We start from the raw sequence: 10,393 nt of genomic DNA, 5'->3' as shown, positions 1-10,393 counted from the left end.
TTTTTAGTGCTGTCAATGCATTTTCAGCTCGCGCTGTACACATTTGCTATGAGAGGCATTATCTCATAAGGGAAACATTGGACAATCAAATTAATGGCTGCCCAGGCTTCAGGATGTCTTTTTACACTATATAAAGGTGGAAATTTACATTGGAAACGTTTGGTTTAGCTGTTATAAAAGTTTGTTTTTTTAGTGCTGTCAATGCATTTTCAGCTCGCGCTGTACACATTTGCTATGAGAGGCATTATCTCATAAGGGAAACATTGGACAATCAAATTAATGGCTGCCCAGGCTTCAGGATGTCTTTTTACACTATATAAAGGTGGAAATTTACATTGGAAACGTTTAGTTTAGCTGTTAATGAAGTTTCGTTTTTTTAGTGCTGAAAATTCATTGTCTGCTGGCGCTGTACACTTTTTCTAAGTGTTGCAATATCTCATGAAGGAAATACTGGACAATCAAATTAATGACTTTCCAGGCTTCAGATGCCTTTCTACACTATATAAAGGTGGAAATTTACATTGGAAACGTTTGGTTTAGCTGTTATAAATAGTTTGTTTTTTTAGTGCTGTAAATGCATTTTCAGCTCGCACTGTACACATTTGCTATGTGAGGCATTATCTCATAAGGGAAATACTGGACAATCAAATTAATGACTTCCCAGGCTTCAGGATGCATTTTTACACTCTATAAATGTGGAAATTTACATTGGAAACGTTTGGTTTAGCTGTTATAAAAGTTTGTTTTTTTAGTGCTGTAAATGCATTTTCAGCTCGCGCTGTACACATTTGCTATGTGAGGCATTATCTCATAAGGGAAATACTGGACAATCAAATTAATGACTGCCCAGGCTTCAGGATGTCTTTTTACACTATATAAAGGTGGAAATTTACATTGGAAACGTTTGGTTTAGCTGTTATAAAAGTTTGGTTTATTAGTGCTGAAAATGCATTTTCAGCTCGCACTGTACACATTTGCTATGTGAGGCATTATCTCATAAGGGAAATACTGGACAATCAAATTAATGACTTCCCAGGCTTCAGGATGCCTTTTTACACTCTATAAATGTGGAAATTTACATTGGAAACGTTTGGTTTAGCTGTTAATGAAGTTTCGTTTTTTTAGTGCTGAAAATTCATTGTCTGCTGGCGCTGTACACTTTTTCTAAGTGTTGCAATATCTCATGAAGGAAATACTGGACAATCAAATTAATGACTTTCCAGGCTTCAGGATGCCTTTCTACACTATATAAAGGTGGAAATTTACATTGGAAACGTTTGGTTTAGCTGTTATAAAAGTTTGGTTTTTTAGTGCTGTAAATGCATTTTCAGCTCGCGCTGTACACATTTGCTATGAGAGGCATTATCTCATAAGGGAAATATTGGACAATCAAATTAATGACTGCCCAGGCTTCAGGATGTCTTTTTACACTATATAAAGGTGGAAATTTACATTGGAAACGTTTAGTTTAGCTGTTAATGAAGTTTCGTTTTTTTAGTGCTGGAAATTCATTGTCTGCTGGCGCTGTACACTTTTTCTAAGTGTTGCAATATCTCATGAAGGAAATACTGGACAATCAAATTAAAGACTTTCCAGGCTTCAGGATGCCTTTTTACACTATATAAAGGTGGAAATTTACATTGGAAACGTTTGGTTTAGCTGTTATAAAAGTTTGGTTTTTTAGTGCTGTAAATGCATTTTCAGCTCGCGCTGTACACATTTGCTATGAGAGGCATTATCTCATAAGGGAAATATTGGACAATCAAATTAATGACTGCCCAGGCTTCAGGATGTCTTTTTACACTATATAAAGGTGGAAATTTACATTGGAAACGTTTGGTTTAGCTGTTATAAAAGTTTGGTTTTTTAGTGCTGAAAATGCATTTTCAGCTCGCACTGTACACATTTGCTATGTGAGGCATTATCTCATAAGGGAAATACTGGACAATCAAATTAATGACTTCCCAGGCTTCAGGATGCCTTTTTACACTCTATAAATGTGGAAATTTACATTGGAAACGTTTGGTTTAGCTGTTAATGAAGTTTCGTTTTTTTAGTGCTGAAAATTCATTGTCTGCTGGCGCTGTACACTTTTTCTAAGTGTTGCAATATCTCATGAAGGAAATACTGGACAATCAAATTAATGACTTTCCAGGCTTCAGGATGCCTTTCTACACTATATAAAGGTGGAAATTTACATTGGAAACGTTTGGTTTAGCTGTTAATGAAGTTTCGTTTTTTTTAGTGCTGAAAATTCATTGTCTGCTGGCGCTGTACACTTTTTCTAAGTGTTGCAATATCTCATGAAGGAAATACTGGACAATCAAATTAATGACTTTCCAGGCTTCAGGATGCCTTTCTACACTATATAAAGGTGGAAATTTACATTGGAAACGTTTGGTTTAGCTGTTATAAAAGTTTGTTTTTTTAGTGCTGTAAATGCATTTTCAGCTCGCGCTGTACACATTTGCTATGAGAGGCATTATCTCATAAGGGAAATATTGGACAATCAAATTAATGACTGCCCAGGCTTCAGGATGTCTTTTTACACTATATAAAGGTGGAAATTTACATTGGAAACGTTTGGTTTAGCTGTTATAAAAGTTTGTTTTTTTAGTGCTGTAAATGCATTTTCAGCTCGCGCTGTACACATTTGCTATGAGAGGCATTATCTCATAAGGGAAATATTGGACAATCAAATTAATGGCTGCCCAGGCTTCAGGATGTATTTTTACACTATATAAAGGTGGAAATTTACATTGGAAACGTTTAGTTTAGCTGTTAATGAAGTTTCGTTTTTTTAGTGCTGAAAATTCATTGTCTGCTGGCGCTGTACACTTTTTCTAAGTGTTGCAATATCTCATGAAGGAAATACTGGACAATCAAATTAATGACTTTCCAGGCTTCATGATGCCTTTCTACACTATATAAAGGTGGAAATTTACATTGGAAACGTTTGGTTTAGCTGTTATAAATAGTTTGTTTTTTTAGTGCTGTAAATGCATTTTCAGCTCGCACTGTACACATTTGCTATGTGAGGCAATATCTCATAAGGGAAATACTGGACAATCAAATTAATGACTTCCCAGGCTTCAGGATGCCTTTTTACACTCTATAAATGTGGAAAATTACATTGGAAACGTTTGGTTTAGCTGTTAATGAAGTTTCGTTTTTTTAGTGCTGAAAATTCATTGTCTGCTGGCGCTGTACACTTTTTCTAAGTGTTGCAATATCTCATGAAGGAAATACTGGACAATCAAATTAATGACTTTCCAGGCTTCAGGATGCCTTTCTACACTATATAAAGGTGGAAATTTACATTGGAAACGTTTGGTTTAGCTGTTATAAAAGTTTGGTTTTTTAGTGCTGTAAATGCATTTTCAGCTCGCGCTGTACACATTTGCTATGAGAGGCATTATCTCATAAGGGAAATATTGGACAATCAAATTAATGACTGCCCAGGCTTCAGGATGTCTTTTTACACTATATAAGGGTGGAAATTTACATTGGAAACGTTTAGTTTAGCTGTTAATGAAGTTTCGTTTTTTTAGTGCTGAAAATTCATTGTCTGCTGGCGCTGTACACTTTTTCTAAGTGTTGCAATATCTCATGAAGGAAATACTGGACAATCAAATTAATGACTTTCCAGGCTTCAGGATGCCTTTCTACACTATATAAAGGTGGAAATGTACATTGGAAACGTTTGGTTTAGCTGTTATAAAAGTTTGGTTTTTTAGTGCTGTAAATGCATTTTCAGCTCGCGCTGTACACATTTGCTATGAGAGGCATTATCTCATAAGGGAAATATTGGACAATCAAATAATGACTGCCCAGGCTTCAGGATGTCTTTTTACACTATATAAAGGTGGAAATTTACATTGGAAACGTTTGGTTTAGCTGTTATAAAAGTTTGGTTTTTTTAGTGCTGAAAATGCATTTTCAGCTCGCACTGTCCACATTTGCTATGTGAGGCATTATCTCATAAGGGAAATACTGGACAATCAAATTAATGACTGCCCAGGCTTCAGGATGTCTTTTACACTATATAAAGGTGGAAATTTACATTTGAAACGTTTGGTTTAGCTGTTATAAAAGTTTGGTTTTTTAGTGCTGTAAATGCATTTTCAGCTCGCGCTGTACACATTTGCTATGAGAGGCATTATCTCATAAGGGAAATATTGGACAATCAAATTAATGACTGCCCAGGCTTCAGGATGTCTTTTTACACTATATAAAGGTGGAAATTTACATTGGAAACGTTTGGTTTAGCTGTTATAAAAGTTTGGTTTTTTAGTGCTGAAAATGCATTTTCAGCTCGCACTGTACACATTTGCTATGTGAGGCATTATCTCATAAGGGAAATACTGGACAATCAAATTAATGACTTCCCAGGCTTCAGGATGCCTTTTTACACTCTATAAATGTGGAAATTTACATTGGAAACGTTTGGTTTAGCTGTTAATGAAGTTTCGTTTTTTTAGTGCTGAAAATTCATTGTCTGCTGGCGCTGTACACTTTTTCTAAGTGTTGCAATATCTCATGAAGGAAATACTGGACAATCAAATTAATGACTTTCCAGGCTTCAGGATGCCTTTCTACACTATATAAAGGTGGAAATTTACATTGGAAACGTTTGGTTTAGCTGTTAATGAAGTTTCGTTTTTTTTAGTGCTGAAAATTCATTGTCTGCTGGCGCTGTACACTTTTTCTAAGTGTTGCAATATCTCATGAAGGAAATACTGGACAATCAAATTAATGACTTTCCAGGCTTCAGGATGCCTTTCTACACTATATAAAGGTGGAAATTTACATTGGAAACGTTTGGTTTAGCTGTTATAAAAGTTTGGTTTTTTAGTGCTGTAAATGCATTTTCAGCTCGCGCTGTACACATTTGCTATGAGAGGCATTATCTCATAAGGGAAATATTGGACAATCAAATTAATGACTGCCCAGGCTTCAGGATGTCTTTTTACACTATATAAAGGTGGAAATTTACATTGGAAACGTTTGGTTTAGCTGTTATAAAAGTTTGTTTTTTTAGTGCTGTAAATGCATTTTCAGCTCGCGCTGTACACATTTGCTATGAGAGGCATTATCTCATAAGGGAAACATTGGACAATCAAATTAATGGCTGCCCAGGCTTCAGGATGTCTTTTTACACTATATAAAGGTGGAAATTTACATTGGAAACGTTTAGTTTAGCTGTTAATGAAGTTTCGTTTTTTTAGTGCTGAAAATTCATTGTCTGCTGGCGCTGTACACTTTTTCTAAGTGTTGCAATATCTCATGAAGGAAATACTGGACAATCAAATTAATGACTTTCCAGGCTTCAGATGCCTTTCTACACTATATAAAGGTGGAAATTTACATTGGAAACGTTTGGTTTAGCTGTTATAAATAGTTTGTTTTTTTAGTGCTGTAAATGCATTTTCAGCTCGCACTGTACACATTTGCTATGTGAGGCATTATCTCATAAGGGAAATACTGGACAATCAAATTAATGACTTCCCAGGCTTCAGGATGCCTTTTTACACTCTATAAATGTGGAAATTTACATTGGAAACGTTTGGTTTAGCTGTTAATGAAGTTTCGTTTTTTTAGTGCTGAAAATTCATTGTCTGCTGGCGCTGTACACTTTTTCTAAGTGTTGCAATATCTCATGAAGGAAATACTGGACAATCAAATTAATGACTTTCCAGGCTTCAGGATGCCTTTCTACACTATATAAAGGTGGAAATTTACATTGGAAACGTTTGGTTTAGCTGTTATAAAAGTTTGGTTTTTTAGTGCTGTAAATGCATTTTCAGCTCGCGCTGTACACATTTGCTATGAGAGGCATTATCTCATAAGGGAAATATTGGACAATCAAATTAATGACTGCCCAGGCTTCAGGATGTCTTTTTACACTATATAAGGGTGGAAATTTACATTGGAAACGTTTAGTTTAGCTGTTAATGAAGTTTCGTTTTTTTAGTGCTGAAAATTCATTGTCTGCTGGCGCTGTACACTTTTTCTAAGTGTTGCAATATCTCATGAAGGAAATACTGGACAATCAAATTAATGACTTTCCAGGCTTCAGGATGCCTTTCTACACTATATAAAGGTGGAAATGTACATTGGAAACGTTTGGTTTAGCTGTTATAAAAGTTTGGTTTTTTAGTGCTGTAAATGCATTTTCAGCTCGCGCTGTACACATTTGCTATGAGAGGCATTATCTCATAAGGGAAATATTGGACAATCAAATTAATGACTGCCCAGGCTTCAGGATGTCTTTTTACACTATATAAAGGTGGAAATTTACATTGGAAACGTTTGGTTTAGCTGTTATAAAAGTTTGGTTTTTTTAGTGCTGAAAATGCATTTTCAGCTCGCACTGTCCACATTTGCTATGTGAGGCATTATCTCATAAGGGAAATACTGGACAATCAAATTAATGACTGCCCAGGCTTCAGGATGTCTTTTTACACTATATAAAGGTGGAAATTTACATTGGAAACGTTTGGTTTAGCTGTTAAAAAAGTTTGTTTTTTTAGTGCTGAAAATGCATTTTCAGCTCGCACTGTACACATTTGCTATGTGAGGCATTATCTCATAAGGGAAATACTGGACAATCAAATTAATGACTTCCCAGGCTTCAGGATGCCTTTTTACACTCTACAAATGTGGAAATTTACATTGGAAACGTTTGGTTTAGCTGTTAATGAAGTTTCGTTTTTTTAGTGCTGAAAATTCATTGTCTGCTGGCGCTGTACACTTTTTCTAAGTGTTGCAATATCTCATGAAGGAAATACTGGACAATCAAATTAATGACTTTCCAGGCTTCAGGATGCCTTTCTACACTATATAAAGGTGGAAATTTACATTTGAAACGTTTGGTTTAGCTGTTATAAAAGTTTGGTTTTTTAGTGCTGTAAATGCATTTTCAGCTCGCGCTGTACACATTTGCTATGAGAGGCATTATCTCATAAGGGAAATATTGGACAATCAAATTAATGACTGCCCAGGCTTCAGGATGTCTTTTTACACTATATAAAGGTGGAAATATACATTGGAAACGTTTAGTTTAGCTGTTAATGAAGTTTCGTTTTTTTAGTGCTGAAAATTCATTGTCTGCTGGCGCTGTACACTTTTTCTAAGTGTTGCAATATCTCATGAAGGAAATACTGGACAATCAAATTAATGACTTTCCAGGCTTCAGGATGCCTTTCTACACTATATAAAGGTGGAAATTTACATTTGAAACGTTTGGTTTAGCTGTTATAAAAGTTTGTTTTTTTAGTGCTGTAAATGCATTTTCAGCTCGCGCTGTACACATTTGCTATGAGAGGCATTATCTCATAAGGGAAATATTGGACAATCAAATTAATGACTGCCCAGGCTTCAGGATGTCTTTTTACACTATATAAAGGTGGAAATTTACATTGGAAACGTTTGGTTTAGCTGTTATAAAAGTTTGGTTTTTTAGTGCTTGTAAATGCATTTTCAGCTCGCGCTGTACACATTTGCTATGTGAGGCATTATCTCATAAGGGAAATACTGGACAATCAAATTAATGACTGCCCAGGCTTCAGGATGTCTTTTTACACTATATAAAGGTGGAAATTTACATTGGAAACGTTTGGTTTAGCTGTTATAAAAGTTTGGTTTTTTAGTGCTGAAAATGCATTTTCAGCTCGCACTGTACACATTTGCTATGTGAGGCATTATCTCATAAGGGAAATACTGGACAATCAAATTAATGACTTCCCAGGCTTCAGGATGCCTTTTTACACTCTATAAATGTGGAAATTTACATTGGAAACGTTTGGTTTAGCTGTTAATGAAGTTTCGTTTTTTTAGTGCTGAAAATTCATTGTCTGCTGGCGCTGTACACTTTTTCTAAGTGTTGCAATATCTCATGAAGGAAATACTGGACAATCAAATTAATGACTTTCCTGGCTTCAGGATGCCTTTCTACACTATATAAAGGTGGAAATTTACATTGGAAACGTTTGGTTTAGCTGTTATAAAAGTTTGGTTTTTTAGTGCTGTAAATGCATTTTCAGCTCGCGCTGTACACATTTGCTATGAGAGGCATTATCTCATAAGGGAAATATTGGACAATCAAATTAATGACTGCCCAGGCTTCAGGATGTCTTTTTACACTATATAAAGGTGGAAATTTACATTGGAAACGTTTGGTTTAGCTGTTATAAAAGTTTGGTTTTTTAGTGCTGTAAATGCATTTTCAGCTCGCGCTGTACACATTTGCTATGAGAGGCATTATCTCATAAGGGAAATATTGGACAATCAAATTAATGGCTGCCCAGGCTTCATTTTTACACTATATAAAGGTGGAAATTTACATTGGAAACGTTTAGTTTAGCTGTTAATGAAGTTTCGTTTTTTTAGTGCTGAAAATTCATTGTCTGCTGGCGCTGTACACTTTTTCTAAGTGTTGCAATATCTCATGAAGGAAATACTGGACAATCAAATTAATGACTTTCCAGGCTTCAGGATGCCTTTCTACACTATATAAAGGTGGAAATTTACATTGGAAACGTTTAGTTTAGCTGTTATAAAAGTTTGTTTTTTTAGTGGTGTAAATGCATTTTCAGCTCGCGCTGTACACATTTGCTATGAGAGGCATTATCTCATAAGGGAAATATTGGACAATCAAATTAATGACTGCCCAGGCTTAAGGATGTCTTTTTACACTATATAAGGGTGGAAATTTACATTGGAAACGTTTAGTTTAGCTGTTAATGAAGTTTCGTTTTTTTAGTGCTGAAAATTCATTGTCTGCTGGCGCTGTACACTTTTTCTAAGTGTTGCAATATCTCATGAAGGAAATACTGGACAATCAAATTAATGACTTTCCAGGCTTCAGGATGCCTTTCTACACTATATAAATGTGGAAATGTACATTGGAAACGTTTGGTTTAGCTGTTATAAAAGTTTGGTTTTTTAGTGCTGTAAATGCATTTTCAGCTCGCGCTGTACACATTTGCTATGAGAGGCATTATCTCAGAAGGGAAATATTGGACAATCAAATTAATGACTGCCCAGGCTTCAGGATGTCTTTTTACACTATATAAAGGTGGAAATTTACATTGGAAACGTTTGGTTTAGCTGTTATAAAAGTTTGGTTTTTTTAGTGCTGAAAATGCATTTTCAGCTCGCACTGTACACATTTGCTGTGTGAGGCATTATCTCATAAGGGAAATACTGGACAATCAAATTAATGACTGCCCAGGCTTCAGGATGTCTTTTTACACTATATAAAGGTGGAAATTTACATTGGAAACGTTTGGTTTAGCTGTTATAAAAGTTTGGTTTTTTAGTGCTGAAAATGCATTTTCAGCTCGCACTGTACACATTTGCTATGAGAGGCATTATCTCATAAGGGAAATATTGGACAATCAAATTAATGACTGCCCAGGCTTCAGGATGTCTTTTTACACTATATAAAGGTGGAAATTTACATTGGAAACGTTTGGTTTAGCTGTTATAAAAGTTTGGTTTTTTTAGTGCTGAAAATGCATTTTCAGCTCGCACTGTACACTTTTGCTGTGTGAGGCATTATCTCATAATGGAAATACTGGACAATCAAATTAATGACTGCCCAGGCTTCAGGATGTCTTTTTACACTATATAAAGGTGGAAATTTACATTGGAAACGTTTGGTTTAGCTGTTATAAAAGTTTGGTTTTTTAGTGCTGAAAATGCATTTTCAGCTCGCACTGTACACATTTGCTATGTGAGGCATTATCTCATAAGGGAAATACTGGACAATCAAATTAATGACTTCCCAGGCTTCAGGATGCCTTTTTACACTCTATAAATGTGGAAATTTACATTGGAAACGTTTGGTTTAGCTGTTAATGAAGTTTCGTTTTTTTAGTGCTGAAAATTCATTGTCTGCTGGCGCTGTACACTTTTTCTAAGTGTTGCAATATCTCATGAAGGAAATACTGGACAATCAAATTAATGACTTTCCAGGCTTCAGGATGCCTTTCTACACTATATAAAGGTGGAAATTTACATTGGAAACGTTTGGTTTAGCTGTTATAAATGTTTGGTTTTTTAGTGCTGTAAATGCATTTTCAGCTCGCGCTGTACACATTTGCTATGAGAAGCATTATCTCATAAGGGAAATATTGGACAATCAAATTAATGACTGCCCAGGCTTCAGGATGTCTTTTTACACTATATAAGGGTGGAAATTTACATTGGAAACGTTTAGTTTAGCTGTTAATGAAGTTTCGTTTTTTTAGTGCTGAAAATTCATTGTCTGCTGGCGCTGTACACTTTTTCTAAGTGTTGCAATATCTCATGAAGGAAATACTGGACAATCAAATTAATGACTTTCCAGGCTTCAGGATGCCTTTCTACAATATATAAAGGTGGAAAT

This window comes from Idiotropiscis lumnitzeri, unplaced genomic scaffold, assembly GCF_059441095.1.
Source record: "Idiotropiscis lumnitzeri isolate Australia: NSW breed Sydney's pygmy pipehorse unplaced genomic scaffold, RoL_Ilum_1.0 HiC_scaffold_90, whole genome shotgun sequence".
NCBI lineage: Eukaryota > Metazoa > Chordata > Actinopteri > Syngnathiformes > Syngnathidae > Idiotropiscis > Idiotropiscis lumnitzeri.
The sequence above is the reverse complement of the archived record's forward strand: the minus strand, read 5'-3'. Positions refer to the sequence as shown.